Source organism: Syngnathus typhle, linkage group LG20, assembly GCF_033458585.1.
Source record: "Syngnathus typhle isolate RoL2023-S1 ecotype Sweden linkage group LG20, RoL_Styp_1.0, whole genome shotgun sequence".
NCBI classification, from domain to species: domain Eukaryota; kingdom Metazoa; phylum Chordata; class Actinopteri; order Syngnathiformes; family Syngnathidae; genus Syngnathus; species Syngnathus typhle.
The window spans coordinates 5,142,517-5,169,499 of record NC_083757.1 but is presented as its reverse complement, the minus strand read 5'-3'; the positions used below and the strand labels follow the sequence as shown (position 1 = coordinate 5,169,499).

General features: G+C 39.4%; 1 long non-coding RNA gene across 1 annotated transcript in view; it reads right to left on the bottom strand.

Moving 5' to 3' along the window:
- LOC133144287 (uncharacterized) overlaps positions 1-26,983 on the bottom strand; it is a 113,556-nt gene that overhangs the window by 47,842 nt on the left and 38,731 nt on the right. Inside the window, exon 2 of the long non-coding RNA XR_009710638.1 lies at positions 11,091-11,301. This is a non-coding gene — a long non-coding RNA (uncharacterized LOC133144287). The remainder of the gene's footprint in view (positions 1-11,090; positions 11,302-26,983) is intronic.

The window sequence follows — 26,983 nt, the reverse complement described above, 5'->3', positions numbered from 1 at the left end:
GATGTTGGGCTTCAGCCAACCAGATAAGCCAAACAGCAGCTGAGGAGCAAAGACATCTGTCTCCCAACATCCCCATGTTGCTCAGAACATAGTTTGTTTGGGCTGCTGCCTGGAAACTAAATGCTACGTTCCACGTAACATACGGAGCAAAAACACATAACATTTTTCTCAGATTTTTTTTTAAGAGCTTTATCTGTCATATTGTTTCAGTACTAATAAAAACTTTCCCATTAAGTAAGTGTGCTGAGAATTGTTATTTTCAGTCTATATTTGCATACCGCCGGCTGCCTGCTAGTTATTTTCCCTTTCTCGCAATTTTATTGTACGAGAAGCTTTGCTGGCTAAGTGCATTAAATAGGTTGGACGCTATACCTCCTGCCAGGTTGCCTTTTTGTTTACCTGCGTTTACACGAGGCTCACTGCTTCTCTCCCTTTGAGTACCATGCTAACATTTTACGACTTTTCAAATTAAATTTGGCCGGTAAACAACACTTTTACCGAGATTAATAATTGAATAGAGCTCAGGAAGCGCCGTTGATAAATCCAAAACAATTGAAATTCACTTGCTGGTGGAATTCACGGCGGTAAAAATAGGGAATGAGAAATGAAGCGGGTTTTTTTTTCCTTCAAATTTGGCAGAGTAGGGATCAGTATTTGGGAGGACTTCACAAGCCATAGCCCATTTGTGGTCAGCGTGCATCTGTGTCTGTTTGCTGAGAGGAAACTAAACACACAAGAGAAGATTTAAATCGTCAAACTTCTCTTGTCTGTGCTCCTCGAGGATGGGATGGCAGCTGCTGCCAATCCAAGCTTCCAGGTCAGCAAACATCTGGATGATCCAGACCTCTGCTGTTTGGAAAAACGTTGGCAAGTGCAAAAGACAAACTGGCAGAGAGTGAAGACTTGCATAATTCAAACTGTCATCACTGTGGCTGCTCTTGGATGACTTGAATTGCCTAAATTTGGGCCTATTACCAGTTGAGAAAAAATCATAATTTTTTTAAATTATTTTTTTATTATCATCAAAGTTATTTATATTAATACAAACTTATTTTTATTTATTTTTTCTATGGCATGGCTCTGCTTCCAGCAAGCCAAATGTTCCACTGCGTCCCCTCATGCTCTGCCACCTGCATCTCAATGTGTGTTTGTTTTTATACTTTGCTTTGTTTTCTTTCATTGTTTGTTCGTTAGATCCTTTGTTAATCCCGTGAGTCTTGTTCTTCATGTCTCTACCTTTTATGATAATCCCGCAGTCATGTTTGGATGGATAAATCTGCTGTCCCTAATGTTTCCCCCTACTTTTAAGTTTACCTTCCTTGGTATCATTTGTTTCTTTTTTTCTTGGGTTTTTTTAATTCCCAGTCCACTAAGGATGATGATGACTAACTTCACCCTGCTCCCAACTGGCTATGGCGACCAAAAAAAAAAAAAAAAAATATATATATATATATATATATATATATATATATATATATATATATATATATATATATATATATATATATATATATATATACACACACTTAGTAAGTAAATATATTCATGGAACAGAAAACGGCCAATTCAACATTCTGTTGTCTAAATAAAGTATTCTTAATTTGCACCACTCAGTAACCTTTAAAGAATAATTCATGCTCTAGTCTAATGCATTGAAAAAGGCACATTCGGAATAATGTAATTTCTCTTCCTGCTGAAAATTGAATATTATGTTCGTCAAATATACCACAGAGCTTTTTTTATATAGCCGGTGGGTTATTTTTGTCTCATCAAAGCTACCACTCAGCCTAAGATTTAAGATCAAAAGGTTAGCAAAAGACCTTAACTTGCTCATTGCGCGGATATTAAAAGGATTAAATGCATTTACACCCCCTATGACCTCAGTGCAAAGATGCCTCCATTAATCCTTTCCCCCCCCTTCGAGTCAGTGTAATTTGAATTCAAAAGACGTCCTCATTTTGAAAACACCAGCTAGCCAATCGACCTCCCACTGTGTGTGATGACTGACTGGAAATCATGAACAGACTCTTTAAAGAGGAAGTCAACCCCAAAATTATCTGTACAATAATAAGTTGGATGTGCGCCCATTAGTCTAAACACAACATTATGATTAATATTGAATTTGAGGAATTAGGCAAGAACCTGAATTTTGTCACTTGTCGACTGAAAATGACATCACAGGTCACAACCTATCACGGCTCAGCTTCAGAAAACCCTGTGACGCCGATGATCTGCGCCGGCCGGTATTTATTGATGTTGCTGGAAGGCCATCGTTAAGCCGCTTTGCGATAATGTCGCCTTGACGGCAAGGCTTGATGATGGAGTGCTTGCAGAGGCAGATAAGCCAGTGTTGCACATGAGTGCTTCATTTATGATAAAGTAGAGCAGGCAATTACATTAGAAGCGCAACGTGAGTGATCATCTTTCCTTTTCTCTTTCCATCGCACTTTGTCAACCATCTCACACTTTTTAGGGCCTCGTGTGCTAAATGCAGCGGGTCGTCTCTCAAATCTTATCAGGCAAGAAGTCAAGGACGAGAACTTTTTGTTCTGTCCACCGTTTATATTCTATAACAATGCCTTGCATGCTTGGCTTCGCACGGGAGAAGCTCAATTTATGGCGGCAGGGTTAGTCAGCCACGGCACACGCATACAACGCCGCACTGACGAGAGCATCGTCTCTTTCTTTATCGGTGTCAGTGATTTAGTGGAAGTAATTGACTGGAAATGGATTTTTTGCAGGTGGAGATACTTTATGAGCCGTGTGTTGGTTAACTGGGCAGCATTTTAGGAGCATTGGAATGAAGGTAAGAAGGGTCAAGGGACGAGAATCTGATTTCATGGCAAACGATCCTCCATGTTGTATTCCGCAACCAAAAATTGTCTGTGAAACTTCAAAAGCAAATATCAGAGCTTTCAGCAAGCAACGCAAGAGAAATAATGAAAGGCTTTAGCAGATGCCAAAGACCTCGACTTGTCAGCTCAAGACATTCCCCAGCTCATTAAACAGCAACAAATGGGGTTATAATTATAGTTGTAAAAGCCACATTGATTATGTGTCAGAACAAGAGCAACTCCCAGCTGGACACTGCGGCTTGCCATGTCACAGACTGCAGAAAAAAAATCTTTAGTAAGTTTCAAGTAAGTTCTCGTCGAATTAAATCTAGCAGGGCAACCAATTTTGTACCACCCCCTAGAGGCCAGGATGTCTTTTGTATTTGCCTACACTATATCGGGAAGTCGGTCATAAGACACAATAGCGATGGTGTACAAACAAACATTGATGAATGATGGCAGAAGGTTCCCTCGCGACACAAAGACACACCTGTGCGATACTAAGCGACGTCGAACCCCCCCCTCTGGGAAGAGACCTGTGAGAGCTGCCATTTTCTGCACCACTACCTGTCACTTGAATCATGCACGAGGAATGAAATGAGCACATCGACCTCTGCTCTCGACCGCCACTCAGTTTCCCTCCACCTCCGCCTTTTTTGTGTGTGTGTGCTTCTTCTTCTACTTTTCATTCCCAGCCGTGTCAAGTCAGCGAGCTGCAGTAATTCAGTACCCCAGAGACAAGCTCACTTTGCCAGTGTAGACGGCACATTTTTCCCCATATAAACTCCTCTAAGAGTGTCCAGAATATGAAATAAAACCTGAATTTTGCATTGCCGTATGTATAGAGCGGTACTGGTAATTCAATTTATTCGTACGTTATATTAAATCAGTTGTCCCCATTGAAATCAATTTAAACGGCATTGATTCGTGCCAGCCACCCAAAAACACAAAAAACACTTTTTTTGTTCTGAGTATCAAATAAGTGTTATATAGGAATTTACTTTTTTGGTTTGAGAACATTTTAAAGGGATTCTGCCGTTCCAAAAAATAGATTCAACACCATGTTCTTCTCAGCAGTCTCTTCATCATCACCTCTGAATCATTACTTGGCCTGGTGCTCTTCATAACTACTCCTTTGGCGCCTCTTGGTTTATTTCTACATCTGTCTGTCGATCTTTCATGTTTTATTCGATTAAATCCAGACTTTCTACAAATCTCCAAATGTCAAAAAGGGAAGGAAACATACAAATTTCCATTAAAAGTCAGGACTGAGAACTTATATGCAGTAAAAGCACTTTTGGGCTGTCTTGTGTAAGTGGGTAATAATATTAGATGACATCTTAATCACGATGAAAGACGAATACGCCTCTGTAAGTCTTTGTGATTTATTTGCAAAGAAAACGTGCGAGTCGTAAAGTGGACTTCTGTTATAAAGTGCCATTGTGAAATGACACTGATATTGTCGCTTTTACGAGGATGCCCTTTCTTTGGGGATTGGAAGAGAATGTAAACTTTTGAATTTAACATCTGGCTGATGGAGAAAAACGATAGAACGACAGGGTGTCGTCAAAAAGAGCAGATGGAGACAAATTAGCATGTGAACAAAAAAAAAAAAAACAAGTATAAAATTTGAATAAATATTGAATTTTGTGAGTCAGTGAATGAACAAATTGAATGAACAACCTCTATTTTTTTTTTTTTTAGGAGCGTAAAGAATATTGAAAGAATGTACAAAGCAGAGCTGGAATTAAATTCATTTAAATTCCCCTGAGATAATTATTCAGAAATATTGAACTTCTCGATTGGCCTCCGCCAGATTTTGAGATGAAAACTTCTTCACCCAAACATACTCAGAGGATTCCACTAGCAGAGTTAAAAAATTAAAAGGGCAAATAAATAACTTAATGATATGGGAGAAAATTGATTTTTCTTCTGTGAGTCTTCTTCAAAGGAAGACAAGAAAAACATCTTTTCAGGAAAAAAACAAACTAGTTTTCTCCATAACTTTTTTTTTCAAATTAATAACTCTCATGCAACACTTAAATGATCAATAGTCATTTGGCCACTTAGGCACATTTTTCCAGCACAAGTGTCCTTTCCATCCGTTGATGAGCCATGATCACTACAGATTTCCAGCAGAGTGGCTAGATTCTACTTATCTGGTTGTATGACTTTAACCTTTGACCCAGACATACTAAAGGCGCTTTACAGGCCCTCGTGGGCATCATCACACATGCATTCAATATTAATGACAAATTCCCTTTCAACTGGTGTATGTATTCTTAAAATGAGGAGTGGGAGGTCATGTGACCTTCTCTTTGCACATTTTAGCTGCCCTCTCTTGCTTGTATCCGACAGCATTTGTGTCACCCGCCATGGGTGGCAATGTGTGTTATTAAAAGCATGGGAGCTTTGGTAAAGGGATCAGTACTAAAATACGTCAGGCCGGTCATGCATTAGCCAGTGTGTGTTTGGCCTTTCCAAAAGGGTGACTGGGTTTTTGAAGAGTGTGCATAACATGACGACAGGGTGAGAGTGAGGCGGGTGGGGGTGGGGGTGGGGGTGGTGGGGCGTCCCTTGTATGTATGTAGCATTCACGCCGAGGTGAACATGTTTGGATGGGACATATGCAATAGCGCGAGGACAAATTTGGCACGGCGATCCACACCGGGTGTCACATCATCTGTAATAAAGCAAGGATGAAAGATTACTCAGTTCTGTCTCGCTACCCAGAGGAAAACTATGTGTATTAATATCCGCAGAATGGATTTCAGAAAGCGGAGTCTCACATTGGCTTATCTGTAACGCCTGCACATACAGAATGAGGTCGAAATGATTTTTATTCATTTATTTATACATTTTAATTGTATTTAATTATTATATTATTTTATTTTATTATTATTTTATTATTATTATTTTGAATTTTTATGAATTTATTATTATATTATTTAATTATTTTTTTTAGACTGGCTAACAAATCCTTGTGGTACTACAACAACAACTCTATTTTTATTCAATAAAACACCCAAACCAGTTGACAGGGATCATTCTGCAAAATAAATGACATCCATGAACCAGCGAGCTAAACAGTGAAGCATGAACAATTTCCGCAGCGACTGACACCAAAGACAACAGAGACATGTTGCGCTCATGAATTCCTCAACATAAATTGTACGATTATCCTGACATTGATAGACGTGTGTATGTCAGTTATATTAATGAGTGTATCCAAAAGACGGCGATAAATTGCCAAGACGGGGAAACACGGGGAAGCTTCGGCGCAGCATCGCCACAGAAAACAATAATTACATGCCTGAGCCATTTGTGCATGTGCTGCCAGGCGGTGCTGCTTGCCGCAATGCTATTTAATTAATTCCAACAAATCAAATCGATGGCAGTGTTGTGTGTGTCGCAATCGGATTTGGGACATCATACTGTGAGACAATATCCAATCTTGTTTGTTTTTCCCCTGGCAAACGAATAAGCCTTTAAGTATGTTCGTGGAGGATGATGACATAAATTTAGGATATCCAAAGAAAACGGATTAACACTCAGTTATTGCGTCTTTGTGTACATTCATCTGAAATGGGGTCATTTGAGACTCTATAGTGTCATTCTGTGATATTTTATCACTGCAAAGTAAATCAATGACACATTTTCCTGATTTATCTGACCGCAAGATATTTATGAACTTGTCATTTGCCAAGAAGAAGAAGAGATTTATTACCACTGCATGTCTCCATAATGATCTTGCTTATTTGGGGGCAATTCATCCAATACAGAAGAATAATTAAAACTAAAGAAAATGGCCTATCTGCTTAATGATGTACTAATGAGCATGCAAATCAGCCAGTATGTTCAAATTTGAGTCTTTGTATCATAAATGACAATATGACATATCGCTGAACAGAAACACTCAAAAACACCGGGCGCGGTGGGATCAATCGAATTTCCCTCGATTAGCTGCTTAATTAAGCCTGCGACGGATGCCATTTGTGGTCAAAGGAGGAATTACCACAGAGAGGACCCACTTAGCCCAATTAAAAGGCAGGAAATCAATAACAGTCAGCTTGTCCCTGATCAATAAATAAGGCCAATTTGAGGTTATACTAGAGTATTTAATTGTCCGTAATATCTCAAAGTAGCGTGGGGATGGATTGGCCCAGTTTAAACAAGGTTAACCAAAATTATAGAGGAGATCCGGCATAGACATGTAATGGGGATTTTTTTTAAACAAGTTTGGAAGGGCAATCCATGCCTCAACGGAGTTTAAAGTTGCATACCGATGCTTTTACAAGCGAAGCGAAGGTCTCGACAATGAGATGAAAATCCCGCTTCATAAAAAAAATAATAAAAAAAAAAGCAACTGATAACCCCCCTTTCCAATTTTTGAGAGTCTCTTTAAATATGAATTGTTGTTCAATTGGATAACACGTGCTGAGTATTAAATTGAAGCACATGCTAAAAGGAGCTTTGAAAAATTTGAAATGAAAATGAGTTTAGTGGTTAACTGATATTAAGGACTGTGAAGACTACTTTTTTTTTTCCAAATCTCATTTGCAACTACACACCCAAACCGTTCGCCAACAACTTTAACTAAAAACAAGATTACCACACGTTGATTCCTGCAACCCAATAAAAACCGAATTAGGACTTAACACTTCCTAATAATGTTTGCATTTATTTTCGTGCCTACTACAATGACAGTGACTGAAGAAGTGTGTTAAAAAGCGTAAACCGACTCGGAATATGTAATTGCTCCATCACCCACAGGTATTTGCTTTTTGCATATCAATAATTCTTTCCAATGCAATAACAATCCAAAGCTGCAAACTACTTCTCACCAGATGACACAACTATATAATATAATAATCCCTCAAGAGAAAATTCTACTAAGATTTACATTTTCCTCAAGGGAAAATGTGAGTGAATTGGATTTCCCCCGTGGGGGATTATAATCAGGATAAATACAATGTCTTCAAGTACGTGTAGGAGTGTCACTTTAGTAGATGTACTCTAATATTTGTTCAGTGTTTAACGAGGAGTTACATGAAAGGCTGGTGTGCCATGAGGGATCATTAAATGTGGCGTTATCTGATTTTACTTGCAGTAAATGGTCCAAAAATTAACATCTGTGTGTGTGTGTCTTTATTCAATGAATTGAAGTACTGTACTTTGTGACCTGACTTTTTCTTTTTCTACATAAAAGCCACACATGGCCAAAGGAGGAAAAACAAAAAGATAATTTAGCTCATGCTTAACGCTTAATTCTGTATTTGAGCAGACAATGTGGAACCGATTAATTCCATTTCTATTCCTTTCAATGGGGGAAGATGATTTGAGACAAAGTTATCGTATTCTGTAAGGATGTCAAAACAAAGTTGAATAAAGTTTGATTTGGGCTTTATAAATACAAAAAATACAGCTAACGGAACAAAGTAATCTCGTATTTCAAGGCCCTACTGGATGCACATTGCAGTTTGTCATTAAAAAGCCTAATGGCCTTGCCGCTGATCCTTCCTTTCTGCCTCACACACAAATAGCATGCATCAAATATTTACAATATGACCAAGTGTCAGAATTATGGAGAAAATACAAATCGCGCCGCAAAGTCATTTCAAATACGTGAATGAAAGAGAAAGGGAATGAAGAAAAAGAATAGAGTCAGAGGGGTCCTATGCATCAGCGCCTTTAATATTGTGAGGCTATCCGCATGTATCGAAGCATGGCCTCTGATCATGATCAGGATCATCTCTCTGGATGTGAAGCCTTCTTCTCCTCCCCGTGCTCTTTCATCCATACGGAATGTGAATTGTCTCCAAACCAAAATGCAGGCAGCTCATTTTTCAAAAGCTGCTCTCCCTTTCGTGCAAAGTTCCAAGGGAATGCTCCCCTCACCCGTGGACCACATTACATGACGCCCTTAATCCAATTTGGTTCCAAAGTACATTTCTTTGCGTTGTCTTTTTAATAGCATGTGTGTGTCGTGTGATAGTTCCGCTTGAACTTGTGTACACGCATAACCAAATTTGCATGTGCAAATGTGTCGGAGTATGTTGTGTCTCTGCAATGATGACTTTTAGCTGCTTGCTCTCTCGGGATTTTTTGATGCGCTTTGCCTTCTCAGCATGGTTGAGTTCACACTCCCAGTATTGGTCCAGTGTAAATGCAACTTGAACATGAAGTCACTTTGGGATTGATGAGCAAAAATGAGTTCTTATTGACGACGGGATGCAGCCGTACCGGGCCGATTAAGAGCTAACAACAAACCAATCAAATTGTTTTCAAGCGGGAACTCAATTAAATTTGACCTTTGTTGTGATTAGAGGAAGCGTTGAAGAACATTCCTAGCTTGTTACTCCAGGGTTATGTTAGCCTGCCTTATTATTTTCATTTATTATCATCATTAATGGACTGCCCTTGGAGCTCCCTCAAGCTTTTTTTTGTGAACGTAAAAGTGACATTACATTTTTTTAAATCCACCAAAGTACTTTTTGACACCCCGAGTCTAAAATGTGAAATAATAGCACTAATTAAAAATATTTGCTCATTCCACAAGGTTTTGTCCTTGCTTGGAATGAAAAGATTCGGAATGTTACAACCTGTTCAAATTGATTTTGTACCGGTTTAAGGTTTCACCAAAGCTTTTTATCCTCAGAGGAGATAAATCTTATCAGAATGGCTGTTTGTTTTTTTCTCGTTGCGGATTAGCGACTCATTCGTATTCCGTGTTTCTGCTGTGTGGTGTAAGGTGTACTTTTATAGCACACAGCCTTGTCTTGTATAACACTAACTGTCTCTGATCTGTTACATATTCAAAATACATATTCTATTCATTCTTCCTTATCTCTTTGAAAAGTGATGTGCTTTTTCCATATTGTGAGTATCCCCCTGCCCTTGTCTCGTTTTACTGTAATCATTTTCTTGCCAGAGCGTAAACCATCCTTTAGCCAAATCGCTATTTCTGTTTTGTGCATTTTCCTTCAGGTGTGGGCGCTTTCCTATGAAACGAGAGACCCTTAATAGATAAAAAGCAAAAACAAAAATATGGTAGTTCCTGTTTGGTTTGGTGTAATTTAATTTAATTTAATTTAATTTAATTTAATTTAATTTAATTTAATTTAATTTAATTTAATTTAATTTAATTTAATTTAATTTAATTTAATTTAATTTAATTCAATTTAATTCAATTTAATTTAATTTTTATCTGAATCACACAATAACAAGTATACGTATGTCCTTGGCAATTTCTCGCCATCCACACTTTTCAAATAATCCAGGAAATAATTTCACTGGATTATTTTACAATCCAATCATCTGTTGCATAATCTGATTTGTCTGACAATTTGGTTCCAACAGAGATGAAACGTGACCCTGAATGTAATTTACAAGTGTGTCAAAAGAAATTATTATTTTTTTTTTACAGGGAAGCGAAAAAAAGCAAGAAAATGTGTTTTTCAAGATGAACTAGAATACGTCAAGCTGAATCCAAAACAAACAAGCACTAGTGAGTTTAGGGCGGATCATACGAACGAGTAAACCTCAACTCCTACGCACTTGTAGCATCCACAACTTCCAATTAAGTTGTTTTGAACTTCAGTGCTCTGTTTTTCTGTGTGCATTGTTTTATTTTTTTTTCTCTCTGTAAAGCCGCAATGCTGAATGTGGCATCATTAGTGGCATGTCTGTTACAGACTGTTTTCTCTTTTTCACTCTTTCCGTCTCTGGCTTTTAAACTCCCAATGCAGCTTTTTTTTTTTTTTTTTTTTGCTACTTTGCTTTCATCCCAGATCAGAAGAATGCAGTCATATATTTAAAGTCTTTTGAAATAGCACATAAGTAGAGTGACAGTTGAAACGTTTCATGTTAGCTATGACTTCTTGATGCTACTTTGTCATTTATGATGCATTAGAATTGTCATATTTTCTCACAAGTGAAAATACAAAAACATTTTTATCACTTACAATGGTGCATTGAGATGCAAGTGACCTGGCCCCAAATCTTTTTATTTTTTATTTATTTTTTTATTTTATTCTTTTTACTATGACTATATATATATTACTGCCGTACTGAGAAAAGGGAGGAGCTGAGTCTTCAGTAAATCATTTCTGTATATATGACTTATCCTGCGGCAAATTCCTTTTAATTCTATTCACCTTTCAAAATACATTCCAGCCCAAATGCGAATCAATGCCTAAGGTCGGGTCTGATGATTTTGCGACATGTGTTAATGTGAATGAAAGGTTTGCATCTTACCTCAGGAAACGCATACCTGCCCAGCCTGTGGTTCATCCTCATGTATTTTTCAAAGCGAAGGGGATGGAGCCCTCTATTATTGATGGCTGACTGCTCGGCTGTCTGTCCACCGCTCGTGTCACCCCGTTTTGAGCAGATTAAGTTACGCAGAGTGAATGAGATGGTTTTCAAGGGAATCAACCTCTTGCATGGACATAGAATAAGGAATTCCCTTCGGGAGACAGAAACATAGCTTTAAAATAGTGTAGTTTTAAATGATTCCAATAATAATACCCTTTAAATAATATCTGACATGGATATGCTGTTTTACAATGCGTGAATATTAAATTCAAATGCAGTAAAATATGTAAAAGCCCCCGGGGTCAAACCGTTGCTTTGAATGCTAAGTCGCTGACCTCCCGAAATAATACAAGAATGGACCAGGCAGCTAGCGGTAGTTTAGCGACCAGTATGGCGAGGCCTCAGAGTACCCACTTCACTTTTTAAAATAAAATTAAAAAAAGCGTGTTTGTGTATAAGCTTAGCCAGCAGTGATCCATGTAAAGTATTTAGAGGGAGAAATAACATGGAATTTAATTCTTACTACAGTAAAGTTAAAAAAAAAAAAAAGACGACACGTGGGAGATTATAAAAAATTGCAGTTGAATTAGATCAGTGACACACACACACACACACACACACACACACACACACACACACACACACACACACACACACACACACACACACACACACACAAATCATGCCTCAGTACTTGTAGCATCTGTGTTCACGTCTGCCCACACACCGCCTGCACACACACCTGTGGTCGCCAAGGAAACAAACTCCCACCCCGTCCTTATTTTTCAGAATCCAAGTAACTCCTCTCTTCCACTGACACAAATTCCCCCCTCCATCCTCATGTCTCCTGAGGCTCACGGGACCTTAAATGGAGGTTTAATGAAATCTCCGGGAACGTCCTGTGGGCTGGTTCACTCGGCCTCCCTTTCGCCAGGGGTGGCAGCTTTGTTTGAGCCGCACTTGCTAATTGCGGACCCTCCGGATAGTGATGGGATGGAGAAGGGTGAAGAGATAGAGGCACGTGTTATTAAAGGTCACGTGAAATACTCGCGGCCCATTGCAAACAATTCTCTCGCCGATTAAAATTCAAATTGTTCAAATTGAATTAATTCATTTTAAATGTGCATATTGTTGATGATTGAGGTCAGATTAATTGGAATATTCTTGAGCTGCTGGAGACTATCAATGTGTATGCAAATCCTTATGAATACATCAACAGGCTGCAAGTTAATCTTTTTAAAACTCCTATTTTAGCCGATTTAGCTCTCCTGATTGTTGCCGCCACATGATGGGCTCACCTTGGCGCTCATCAAAGCGCAACATCTGTTCCCGCCCCCCGTTTTTATTAATGTTCTCCCTCGCCGTACCATTGGTGCCCACTTTAATTAGCACAATTAGGAGAAACCTGCCAACCTCTACAAACATTATCATATGGAGCGCTTCGATTTCATCACCTATTAAAAGAACCTGACGTTTAATATGCGATTTCAACGTGTTATGTCGCTGTCTTTTTTTTTTTTTTTTTTTTAATCGGAAAGATGCAGACGCCAAACTTACAAGCGTCGGAGATGAGGCTGCTTTTCGACGCTGACTCATAGTTTTATGTCAGAGAGATCAGTTGTGGTGAAAGATTTCATTAAGATAAAAAAAATAAAAAAAACTTCTTCAATAGTTAAATGTATTCCGGGTTGATTCAAATTTCTTTTATGAAGAAGTTTCTTGCAACATCATTTCAATGACAATTTGTGAACTATGCGGTGCATTCGTACTATTGTTGTGTGGCATAGCTGAGCAGAGAATGAAGATTTTTTTTTTTGCATATGAATTATCATCCAAGTGTTCTATTTCAAACCTCATTATTAATTTGTGGCATGATTGTAAATATCATGCGTAGGTGAGAAATAAGTCCACAGAGTGTCGATGGGCTGAATGAAGACTCTCGGGTTGAATGCAAATGAAAGTCAGCGATGACAAGGGAGCCATATTTAGGGAAATTGAGACGGGCCTTTGGGGACCGATTGTGCCCGTGTTCGGGGATCAAGGGCAGCTGTGCCTCCACACGCTTAGCGTTGAAGCTGAACTAATGAGAATGTAATGGCCCTTCATCAAAGAATCAGGAGGCTTAGCACACATGATCAGCAAACTCATCTTTTTTTGGACAAAATTTCAAATTAGTATTCAGAATTGACACATGCATGCAGGTGTCCTTCACTAAGGAGATCACAATCATTAAATTCAGTCTAGAATGGCTTTCAAGTAAGGCTAGTATTTATTTTAGTCCATGTTTGCTAACTTTTTGTAAACAACCCATGTACCGTATTTTCCGGACTATAAGGCGCACCGGATTATAAGGCGCAGCTTCAATAAATGGCCCATTTTACAACTTTGCCCATATATAAAGTGCACCGGACTATAAGGCGGATAGAATAAATAACTCAACGTTGCTCAAACGTTAATGCAACCGCAATATAGTAACACTCGAAATAGTGAAAACAATAATATATCAATGACTCAACGTTGTTCAAACGTTAACATCACACAACACACAAAATAAACACGGAAAGCTTACTTTAATAAATTAGTCCTCATCCACGAATCCATATCGGTCCATATATAAGGTGCACCGGATTATAAAGCGGACTGTCGGATTTTGAGAAAATTGGAGGTTTTTAGGTGCGCCTTATAGGGCGGAAAATACGGTAATCGTTACATTTGGTGACCCAAGATGCACTCGGCCTTCGGCAGTGCTGCTGTGAAATCCCCCATTGATAAATTGATGAACCTACTCGGACCAAAATAAGACATGCAATTTATTACCTGTCCAGCTAATTAAATGTTTCAAGATGTATGGCTGCAGTGGAGTGAGAGGATGAATAGCCAAACACGAGAACCGGATGAGTGCAGATCTGATCAACGGTTCCAAAAATTCCTCATCATTTTGTAGGTTTGGCCAGATTGTTTCAAGGTTACCCCTCTCCTCATGATTCAATTTGTATGGGTTCCCCCTTTTCCCAACCGAGCCCAGCAGAAGGAATGCAGACATGTAAATTGTTAATTTGGTAGCAAAAAAAAAAAAAGAGACAACGCCTTGGGCCTCAGGTGGTGGAAAAAAAAAGCAATCCTCTTTCCATTAGGCTACTCTCCTGACTCCTGCACTCAAGTGATTCCTATTAGAGTTCAATTTAGAAAACGGTATCGCACTCAACTGTTTACCACCCTGATTGAGACCAGATGACTTTGTCTTGCTCTAATTTATCTCTCACGTCTCCTGCCCCCCCAACCCCGATGGACTCTCAGCCCTTAAGACAACTTTTTGCTTCAATTGACCTCACTTGAATCCCACAAGCTCCCAGGTGCTTCCGTATCTCGAGGTAGGGACAAAACCCAAACATTTGACTAATTCCATGAGCAAATGGATGAGCGCTGGGGAAACTATTACTAACTCACAGGCATCCCGCTATGCCCCACATGACGTTCACCCGCTGTGATATGCACCGCTTGAACCGATCTCTGTCTGCCTCTTTCATCTGAGCAGACATCCCAGCTTGGGGGGATGGTTGGGAGGAACAAGAGAAAACTATTGAGATGAAAGAAATCGGACCTGGGAAAGCTCTACTGACGGACATAGATAGCTCGCCGTGTAGCCATTGCATTGCATATTTGGAGTACCGTATTTTCGGAACTATAAGGTGCACCGGATTATAAGGCGCACCTTCAATGAATGGCCCATTTTAAAACTTTGTCCATGTATAAGGCGTACCGGATTATAAGGCGCACCTTCAATGAATGGCCCATTTTAAAACTTTGTCCATATATATACATTTGGCTCGCGGGCCGAACTTTGGACACACCTGCTGTAGTGGCTCAATATTGGTCCATATATAAGGCGCACCTGATTATAAGGCGCACTGTCGGCTTTTGAGAAAATTGGAGGTTTTTAGGTGCGCCTTATAGTGCGGAAAATACAGTATAAATGAAAGTAATAAAGAGACTGATGATTGCAGCCTTAATGAGCACTTCATTTGGGACCAAAGGAGGGTAGAAGACAGCTACCTGGCATGAAAGAGGGCTCTAAAACCCTTGACATTTCCTTAACCTTTTGTTCGGAAACCCAAGTAGCCAAATAAATAACCGTGATTAACGGAGGAGATTTTACTCAGATGGTGTCTAATTTCAAGGTCAAGTTTGGTCTCCATTCGAACTCCTGACATATAATTGCGCAACCACGGACACTAAAATCAAACAACTCCGATTCAGTGAAAGGTGGTGATATAAAGTCCAACCACATTGATGTGAGCTGAGTTTGAGCGGTTAAAAGGGGTTGGACATGTTCAAGACCATCACAAGCTAATTGCTCTTGGTGAGCATGGCAACATGAGCTGCTACAGTGAGCTTTCCTTCGCTTCATTAGCGCTGCTGTACTTTGATACAAACACGGCTTTCGAAAACAACATAATTAGTCCATTTGGAGTAAATAAACTATTTTTAAATATTCAAGCCGCTGACAATGGTGGGCTAATCAAATGCTGAATTTGACAGACAAAAAAAAAAACCACATCACATATCAAAACCATGATTTATCTTTTTGATTTATTTTGATTTGGTGGACAGGTTGAAAGACAAAATTGAGCTCTACGCTTGGACTTTTTAAACATTTCAATTTGAAAGCTATTTAAAGAATTACCTTGTTAAATCCCGTCATTGGAATCAATCATAGGTGACCTTTTACTGCCACCGTCGAGTGTGCAAAGCGTTGATTAAGCGTGCCACTGCTTGTTAGTCACAATGGCCCTCTGCTATTTTCCATGCTACACCTTCTAATCACAGCCAAACACTCAAAACATTTGCAACTTTCGTTAGCTGATTATCAACCTTTGCAACCTTCCGCAACTCAACAATCAACGTGTCTCCATTTTATGTCCATTGCAAAGATGACAACAATCGGAGAGGGGGAAAAAACAAAAAAAAAGCAAAAGACTTTTCTGAGGTCTGTTTGGTTTCCCGCAACCTCAAAATTGCCGAAAGAATAGCTTGCAACCACAAAGCAAGGGGCCACTTGATGTATGAGCCAGAGGATGATGTGTAAGAGATTGCCCAGGGTCTTCTTATCAAATCCAAAAAACCATATTAACACTAGGACAGTGGCAGCCCAGGGAAAAGTGGAAAAGAGAAAAATGGGGGGCGTCTGAAAACAACCGACTAGAACTCTGAAACAAAAACAAAAAAATCATTCCAACAAAGCGGGTTCAAACCAAAGTATAGGTGGGAAATGTTGAAAATGCTTTTAAAGAGACTCAGAGCTCTTATTTAAACGCTGAGCTATGATTGGCTACAATCCCATAATTAGAGCCAAGAAAAGTTCTTTGTTGCATCTAGGGTCAACTTGAAGACATTCAAGAAAGAAAAGTGCTAGGTTTAAAACAACAGGTTGACATTTAAGCAACCTGCTGAGCAGCTTGTAATACACAAAGCTGTTAATCTCCGTTATTGCTACAGAAGCCTTGAATCTACTTTTTTAGTACTCGATAACATTGGTGGACAAGTTCAGGAAGTGGACTCCACAAACTGGACTAACACAACAGAATAAAAAAAAAAAATTGTATCCTCCCAGGTCGAGCTAGAACCAAAGATTGTTTTTCTTTATTTTGTTTTTAACAAAAATGCATCCATCCATATTCTGCTAGCTACGATTTCTTTTTTGTTTTTACCCATTTGCGTGTTCACGGAGTGAGTGACAGATAGTCAAGCTCTGCCTGGGAGATCCAAAAAGCCCTAGCGACTGTGTCTGACGCTTCACTGATCCGGGGCGAGGCTTTTTATTTCTGCATCCTCCGAACGGACAGCTGCTCTGTCGGGTCACTCCAAGTCATGGCAAACTGACATGGCATTCCAACCTGAACAAAATAAAAGCTGAACTACTGTAACAGAGTTACAGAAGGGTACAAGTATGTGAAAGTACACAAAGTTCCCCTGTGATATATTTATGATTTTTAATAATGCTGCAATTTGAGTGCCAGGATGTAAACACCCTGCAATAAATAGTTAACGGCGGCTTTGAGCAAGGCCTTAGGCTCACTTCTGAGTTGAGAGGGAAAATTCCCAGAATTCCCAGAATAGCACCTATTTTCAAAAAGGTGACAGACATCTCTTTCATTGCCGTGTTGCACACGGTTGCCGTTGGAAACCGACACTCAGATCTTAATGACATTTCAATGTAATTGCACCACAGTCAATTATTGTATTGCTCTATGAAATAATTTGCATTCATGTTCTGAAATAGCAAAGTCATTTCCTTTTTATGAACACGGGAGCCAAAATAAAGAAATCTTCTTTTGGTACATTTACAAAACATCACTCAGATGAAAAATGGATCGCTTTCACTTTGATGTGATTTATTTGCAGCTGAGTCCAGACAACAAATTCTCTGCCTCTTATCTTTGTTTGCCTTCACCGCGGGTTGGCTCATCAATAGTTGGCGGTTACAGCGGCGTTTGTGTTTGACAAGCCACAAATCATTAAATCATATCAATGAAGTTGCGACACGGGCTATGTTGTAAACTGAGCACCGGGCTACAATTTGGGGGGAAAGTACACAATCGTGTCTTTTCTTCTAATGATCAAAATTGATTACGGGGGTCACGGTATTCATGGTATTCATTCCGGCGTGTCAAACTCATTTTTGTCGCGGGCCATATTGTACTCATTGTTTCCTTCGGAGGATCAGTATGACTGTCAACGCCTTATATTATATTCAATATAAGCTTCAAAACAAACTGATGAATAAATACCTTTGAAATCAGAGACTGGTAAAAAAAAAGTTCAAAGATTGAACAAATGGTAATAAAAATAGCTAGTAATATCTGTAGTTTTTAAAAGTGAAGACAATTTGCAATTTTAGTATTGATACATGAAGTCGATTTGTCTTTGCGGGCCACGTAAAATGATATAACGGGCCACATCTGGCCCCTGGGCCTTATGTTTGACACCCATCTCCCATCATATTGTTTTTTCTGTATAAACAACAAATTTCCATAATAGTCCAATAGGTGATGGTTAAAGATTTTTTTTAAAAAACTTTTTTCATCCAGCTTCAGCTGTCTAACCCTGTCTTTGGTGACACGTCATTCACTCTGATGACTGTCAGTTTTTTTTTCCGAATCTAGTCTTGTCGAGCCGCCACTCTGCCTCCAGGTAGAGCAGCCCTCAGGGGGTCAGGGATCAAGGAAAGCGTCACACACTGACACGTCAGAAAGACTTTTCAGTCACAATGGCCAGCTGCTCAGATGTGGACTGCTATTTGATCTTCACTCTAAACTAGTCACCAGCTGTATTTTATCTTTTTCAACATCTTCTCTCAACCTGATCTTTTGGAAAGGGTGCCCAAACAAAATACATATTTTGCTGTCTTAATGATTGCCCAAGCGTATGTGGAAAAAAGCCACCACGGTGTTCTAATCACAATTTTGTGGGCAGAAGGTCCATTCAAGTTTCAATTTTACACTTTGTTCTCCCACCCAGATTGCCCTGCTTGCTTGTCTTTTTTTTTTTTGGCTCGCTCCCTCCTCTTTCTCAGTTTCTCCATAATCCTTGGAGGCAGTGCTGACAGCAGAGGTATGATAGAGGAGAGCCCGCTGGAGCAAGCAGGGAAATGATCTGCTAATGGTACACTCGCTCCCAAAGGACACCTGCTTACACTCTACTACTCTGCTGAGCACTTAGCTGCTGCTGTGTGTGTGTCCATGTTTGTTTGTACAAGAGGCACTCTCATCTTTGTAGGGTATACACCTTTATTCAATCAGCGACCCTCTGTTCTCTTCAACATCATGTTTCCATCCAAGCGGAAGTATCCCATCGACTGAACTCCTACAGGTGCTTGGAATTTCGATAACCAGTGCAATCGGGGCTCGTGAAATTAAACTAGGTTTGATTAAAATAATTAGAATTTGATTAGACACCCCGAAGCACTTAATAAGCATTCCTCACAGTGGCCAGCGCTCTGTTTTGTGGATAATAAACAATCAAGTAAATTGATTAACCCCCAAGTCGCGGTTTCATTCTCATTTCAGATATTCACACGTTTGAGCTCAGTCATTTCTAGAAATAAATTTAATCCCTTTGGACCAAGCATGCTGGGGTGTCGTTTTAATGGCATGTTTTGCTCCCACAGCAACGATCAGTGGAGTTCAAACCTAAACTTGAAAATGTATGCATTATAGATCCCAAATGACGACAACTACTCCTCCAAGCGCTCGCAAGGTAATCTAATATTAATCTGTGTAATCATGAAATTGAATCCATTAAAGTAATACATCTTCTAATGCAATAACATAACTGGATGACTTTGGGAACCAATAAGGGGCAAGTAAACATCCTTAATAGCCGGTTTGAAAGTCACATGACATGAATCTGACACCAAGCATAGCTGGAACGTATGTGCCGGTAAAAATGAAAACATTTGGAGACTTCTTCTGACTTAAAGCCACATACTTGTCCAGTAAGGTTGCCATGGAAACAAGACTTTCTTTTATATCCAGATACGACCATATTTGGAGTATGTGAGTGTAACTCAGGTGACTCTTATCTGGATGGAATTCAATCAACGGAAATGTTTCGCTCTAAAACATCCCATTTGAATTCACAATTGTAACTTTGAACTGATTCTTCTGTTTGTTCCCGTCACCGGGGAGCCCTGCTTGTTATTTTTGGAAGGTGCTGGTAATTAAGAGTCCGTGTGTTTGTTTGTTTTTAACACCACGGCAGATTTGTGTTTACACCAAAGTAGCACAATTAATGGATCAATATGAAGTAGAGAAGCAACGAGCACTTCAGTCACTTTAACTTGGATGAAAATTATAGTGGATACACGTGAGGCGGATACAATAAAGTAGGATTACTTATGCAAATTGTATGATTAAGATGCCAGCTAAACAGGAACTGATTATGTAATCTGTATTTAGGATGAAATATTCAACATGCACAGATGTGTGCTTCATTAAAACTTTTTTTTAATTATATTATGTATATATTATATTATATTATATATATATACTTTTTAGATATTATTTATATAGTATTTTATTACCGTAAATTCCAGACTATAAGCCGCACCGGACTATAAACCGCACCAGCTAAAATTGGGGGATATTTTAGTTTTTTTTCTTATATAAGCCGCACCGGACTATAAGCTGCATGTGCACACGCGCTTTTTTTTTACATAGAAAGACCGTTCACAGAAAGCCTTTTTAAAGTTTTAATAACATACTTTAACATGTCTTTCTCAACATTGCCTGTGACGAAGGGTTTAGAGCCCTTTGACGCAGGTCACCTAGCGTGCATTCCTACTAAAGCTCATAATAGTCACAAGCAACACAGCCAGAATAAGCAGCAGCCATAGAAATGTTTAAAAATAGTATTTTTGTTGTTGTTTTTTTCTTCAAGATACCGCAGTGTATAGAAGTGATCAAGTCATCACAAAAATCACGAAAAAAATCCTTATATAAGCCGCACCTGACTATAAGCCGCAGGGTTCAAAATTTTGGAAAAAAGTCACGGCTTATAGTCCGGAATTTACGGTATATGTATAATATTTATATTGGATGTGCACTGGGGTGCCACGGTCTCTGTGTGCCGCTCAGGTATGATAGATGAGAACGACGTGGGAGGCTGATTGTTCCCGCGCCTTTCCCCCCCTTCACGGAGGGCCGAGGTGTAAGGTCTCATCTCCCTGATCAGCGGGTGGTAGATGACTTTAATGAGTGGATGTAAAGGGCAACATGTGTCTGCGCACAGAAAAAAAAAAAAAGATTGATGCAACAAAGCTTGATATTTAATTCCCCAGCAAAAAAAATCCAGAAGTCACTTTGCGTGTGTACGGCTCACCTCCCTACCGCCGCGCAAGTCATCATCCGACAAAGCTGGATTTAAACTCTCTGAAGGTGACACGCTCAAAAGGCACAATCCTACACACGCAAATTACACATTCTCGCAAAGACATGAAAAAGACGGCAAGCAAATGAGAATTCGTCCATCCTCTTACCTCCCGCTAAAGTGCTCTATCTCCACAAACCACATTTGTTTTATTAATTCCATGTCACATCTCAGTTGACTCAAAAGTAACTTACTTGCCTCAACTTGTATTTCTATTTTTTTTCATTTTCTCACCAACTACTTACAGAACAAAGCCCAATGAAAGAAAATGTGACTAAGTGAGGAAGAAGGCTTTGAGATTACAGTCGACTGCCGCCTCCTCATTTTCATTTGCCCTTTAGATAATGTCAAGTTAAGTAAAAGACTGTAGCAAAGGTAGCCTAACCAATGTTTTTGTCCTGTAACACGATTTCTCAGCTTAATATCGGAAACGACAAGGAAAGGACATGCCGAGGGTTGTAGCGGAAGAGAGCATTTGTCATATATTGAAAAGCTTCAGTCCAACTGCAGATTCTTCGTGACCTCCCCAATCAAGCCCAGCTCGCCACCATATTCTTCACTGATTGTTACTCTTCTGCCGTCCGCATTTAATTGACCACTTTTAGCTGTTCATCAGTGCATGAACTTGTTTTGGCCTCATCAGCTTCTATTAAACGAACAAGCCTATCCTCACATCCTCAACCGAACCTTATCAGCCGTTCCAATAACCCAACAACCCTGTTTTGGTTTGACAGACTACTTTGCATTTATTTAGCCGGAGGTTGTTGTTTTTCACCCCACTAGCCTTCAACACGTGTTGTTAATAACAAGCGAGTTAGGATGTCTGATGTCACCAGCAGTGTCCGGAAAAAGGAAAATAACGTGGATGGCGGGGGGCTTGATTGTTTGTAGCTCAGGTTTGATCATGGTTTGTTGCAGTCAATGTAAGAGTGGATAACAAAGAAGCACAAAGCAAAAAAAAAAAAACTGTCAAACATATTGCGGCTAACAATGAAAAGCTTTTCCAGAATAAAAATTCAAACTTTTAACTAACAATTTAAAGAATTTATCCTATATAGCTCCAACGCTACAATATAATTAGGATGTTTTTACGAGGCCGTTATTCACAATGACTTTAAATATATAATCGGAAGTTTTTATGTCTGTAATTATTCTGTTTGTGTGAATGTTTGGAGATTCAAGTTCAAGCTCACCTCTAGTGTCCGGAAAGTTAACGCCGGGGAGAAAAAAAAATCATAAACAAGCTTCCTTTTGTCCGCTTCACATCTGTCCGAGTCTTGCCCTGATTGCTTTGCGGTTACACTTTAATTGCCAATTAGTGGGGAGACCAAGACAGCAATCACAATAGGTGTAAGCGAGTGTGTCTGTGTGTGCGTGCGTTTATTTTGGTAAGCCGAGGCGAGAAATTCTTTGTACGGGTCAACAAGTATTTTTCAGTAATCTCCTTTTACAACTGTCAGTGCTTGTAGACATGATTACAATTCTATGTTTAACAACAACAATAATGCTGGTAGTATGAAAATAAATAGAATGAAAACATCATTGCAGTATATTTTTATGAGAATATTAAAAAAAATATATAGAAATGTTGCCATTCGCGAATTCACTTCGCCTTTCGATAACTGCACTGGTCGCAAATTCTTTTGTTCCAGTCTGACCTTTTCCGGCTCGATTTCCATCCAGCAAGCCTTAATTTGCCATGACTTTTATTTCCTCTCATGGGTTATCCCCTTAGCATGCTTGTCCATGGGTTGGCATACGAAGCAGGTCAAATACTAAAATTTGAATCAAGGGGCTCGATGAGAGCGATGTCAACTATTATTATTTTTTTGAGTGCTCAGGTACCGAAAGCACGAGGAAGGTTTTGATTAACTTCATCCTAATGCCAACGCTGTAGCTTACATTTGAAGTCAGATGGGACTTGAGTCAAATTTCGAGAGTCTAATGGCTTGATAATAATAAAAAAAGCCACAATGGGATTTATAGGGAGAGGTAAATAGTGCGAGAGAGGTGGCGTGCACAACACGACAACTTGGCCTGTCAGTCAAGGAGATTGATGGAAAGGAGTTGGGCTCTTTGTGTTTGATTGCATTTGCATCGGAGTCACTCGAGTGAATTTCAATGAATGTGTTCATCAGCGACATGCAAATCGAGCATGATCATCCCAATAATTCATATCAAAGAGATGTATCAAAGTATCGTTCCTCGCAACAACAGCCGATACTGCTTTGCAATAAATCATGAAAAATGAGTCATTCACTTAATTTTAATAGCCTGGTCCTTGTTTTGCCCCTTTTTCACAAATGAACACAAATCGGCTCTTTTGGCACTTTTTGATGACATATGACACCCCTCAACCTTCCTTGAAAAAAATAAATAAAAATGGCTGCTTGAATGCACATTTCAAAGACTTTGCGTCATAATCGGAAGCATCGACCTCAGATGAAAGCTTCGCTTTCCATTCAAACGTCCCCGTGCCGTCGTTTCCGATTCCTCTCCACGGTGACATACGTTCTAATCACCGGGTCACATTTTTTACGCTCTCACCGACATCAAAAGGCCCACGTGGAGATGCAAAACAATCTCAAAAGACGCAGCGGAAAGAGAAGGGGGAGAGAAAGTGACTTCCCGGATTGGTTATGCGGAGGAGGAGAATCGCACATCTGACACCTCCTTCCTCGCCATGCCGACCGAGATGGAAATATACGCTAACTCTGATGATGAATAAAGCCATTTCTTCAAACCTGTACTTACTTGTATCATGATGTCATCATATTGCAACGCCAAAAGCTAGTCCTGCTTAAAGCTCCTCATTTTTTTTTCCATATGTACCTGACGGTGCCTCCCTGCAGCACTGAATAAATGACACTGTTCTCTGGCTCATTACAAATGGATTCTGTACTGTGGTTCGACCTGCGGCGTTTCATAGCACAAACATCACAAACCGTGTCCGAGCTCTCCGTGGTGCTGAAATAACTTGAATTACTTATTACTTGGTATGGAAGGCATCGATTTTTGTATCGATTTTTGATTGGAATGATCAAACGAGAGAGCAGCTAGTTTCTGAGCACTTCATTCTTGGAAATTTATTTTTGTCATTTTATTTCCACTCATTTTCTTTGAAATATCCTTCATACATTGAACCGGATATTCAATTAATTACCTAAAAAAAATAAGGTCTCAAAAAGGCGACAATAATCTCCTGTTCTTGGAATGGCATGCATACACACATACGCATACACACGCATACACACACACACCTAATCAGAGCCCACACACTTCGCCGTATCTCCACTTACACTCATTTGTAGAGCTGCTGGCTAGCTGAGGGAATAAAAAGAAAACACTTTGTGAGTTCTTTCTTGTTTACCAAGTGCACTACCTTGTCTTGCTTCTGCAATCTACCCAAGTGGTACATTTACATGTAACGGGTCACCTTTTCACCTCTGAGGTCCAAATATTACCCAGCACCAACTCTGTCAGCTTTGAATACAAGTACGCATCCTTCCCACGGCACACAAAGTCGCATTTGTGATAAAGCGCCCCGAAGGCAAAGGTTCCCTCAAAGGAATGAAAATAAAGAAATAGTGCACACGCACCCAGAAAAAGTTTGAACTCAGCGGCATCCCTGTGAGAGAAAACATGTTTTGTCGGGAGAGTAAATATGGTTCTGACTCTTTTGAAAGTCTATTTATACACGCTGAGCTGTAGGTTGAACTGTCACACGAGAGCGAGGGAGATGTCAGTCTAAAAATCGTCAAGTGACAACACTGAAATTTTCTCCAGGCAATTTGCGTCTGGCTGATCCCCCAATTATGCTAATTATCAGTTTTGCTATAGTTTAGCACATTTCGTGGAAGCAAGTATATTTAGCAGGATTCGGTAATGGCAAAAATACAAAGTAAACATTTAGGCTAACACTTAGTATTAGTTTTTTTTTTTTATTGCATTGGTCTTGTGTGATCTCTTCCAGCAATATTGTATATTACTTTAGGAAAATTTTTGATTTTGTGACTGAATTTTACAAACAGCACAGATAAATTATTCTTTTGCACATTTCCTCCGACTGTGTAAATTTATTTTGGCCGTTGTGAATAATCTCGACTGCCCGTGCGTGTGCATGCACATGAGATCAGGACGCCTTCAAATTGATTAAACATATTGTCCCTAAACTCCCTTTTGCATAATGTGTGTGTATCAAGAATCTGAATAATTTAGTTCATTTTCAAAATATTATGCAAATTATGAGGAAAAGTTAATTATTTTGCATTGTAACCATGGCAACTGGATTTCTATTGCCTTATCTCTGTGGGGACTTTCTTTGAAATAACTTCTGGTGTGAGCAAGTTTGCTATTTCCAAAAAAAAAAGGTTGAAGTTCACGATTTATGTTCTGACCCAGTGTGCTGAAATCTTTTTTTTTTGGGGGGGGGGGGTTGCAGCCTCCAGCTACAAATCCAAAAATCCATTATGCAAATTCAATGCATTATTTTGCTTTTTCTGTCTTCTCATCACCCAAATTATTACTAATGTGCCGTGTGGGCCTCATGCAGATGAGGCGCATTCCGTATGCAACAACAAACTTTATATTTTATTTGTCTTTCAATTTAATTTGTCCCACTAACACTCTCGTCCTCACACTGCCCCAGTTTGATGTATAATCACGCTTAAGCGACTAAATAAAATACATGTCCCTCCTACTCTAAAGCTCCACACACACTGATTCTTTTATTTTCACAAAGCAGCAAGTGGAGACACACAGAGAAACAAGTAATTGTGAGTAATCAAGTCTGTCTGCAGTCCTAATTACACTCACATCTGGCATTTAGTCACCCATGAGTTGCCAAACACGCCAGGATAAACAAACCCTTGGAGTCACTTCTTGCCCATCAAAGAAAAAAAAAAAACTTTTCAAAAAAAAAAGAAACACACAGACGTGACGAGCCAATTCATTCTCTTCAAAGTGGCAGCAACAAGCTTCTTTCTCACTTGGGCTCTCTAAAAATTGCTATGCAGCAACCGAGTGCAGTAAAATAGGGTGGAACTGCAAGAATAAAGACATTTCTGACTGCATGGAAAGCTTTTTGGTCAAGCTGATTGTGTTTGTGTTTGACCAGCAGATGATCCAAAAACCTTGAATGCAATCACAGGTGGGAGCGGCATACAAACTCATTTTGAAGCTTCTTGCTGAGTAATTATCTTGAAATATTCAATTACCGTATTTTCTGGACTATAAGGCGCACCTAAATCATGTCATGAAATCAATCATAAGTGGCCCGCTGAAGACTATGAATCATGAATCAAAAAGACTATGGATCATTATTTTGTGATTATAAAGTAATTTGTTGCGTCTGAAGTTGAAATAAAGATAAAATGGTGAATGATTTGATTTGGATTAAAAATCCGACATGAAAAAAGATAAAATGGAGAATGATTTGATTTGGATTAAAAATCTGACATGATGCATTAATAGTGCCTTATATGAGGACAAAGTTTTAAAATGGGACATTCATCAAAGGTGCGCCTTATAGTCCGGTGCGCCTTATAGTCCATAAAATACGGTAAATTGCATATTAAGAAATTCTAACGATAAACGCCGGCCGACCTGTGAATCCGTCTTGTTCGAGAACACGCTAAACAATACAACTCATGACAAGAATACGACAAAAAAGCTCGAGGGTCCGTCGAAGGAACAACGGGACTGCTGCAAATCGGTCGAGCCGTGGCTTGTGGCGCCGGCTAATCAATCGGGCTGACACCGCGAGCTGCAGCAATTAGGGCCGCCTCGACAGAGAATGAGTTTTTTGCTCGGGGGCTGATTGACATACATCATTTGGCACGGTCGCAACGCTCACTCCGAAATAATCGGAACAGCTATTGTTTGCAACACATGGCGCCGATGCATTT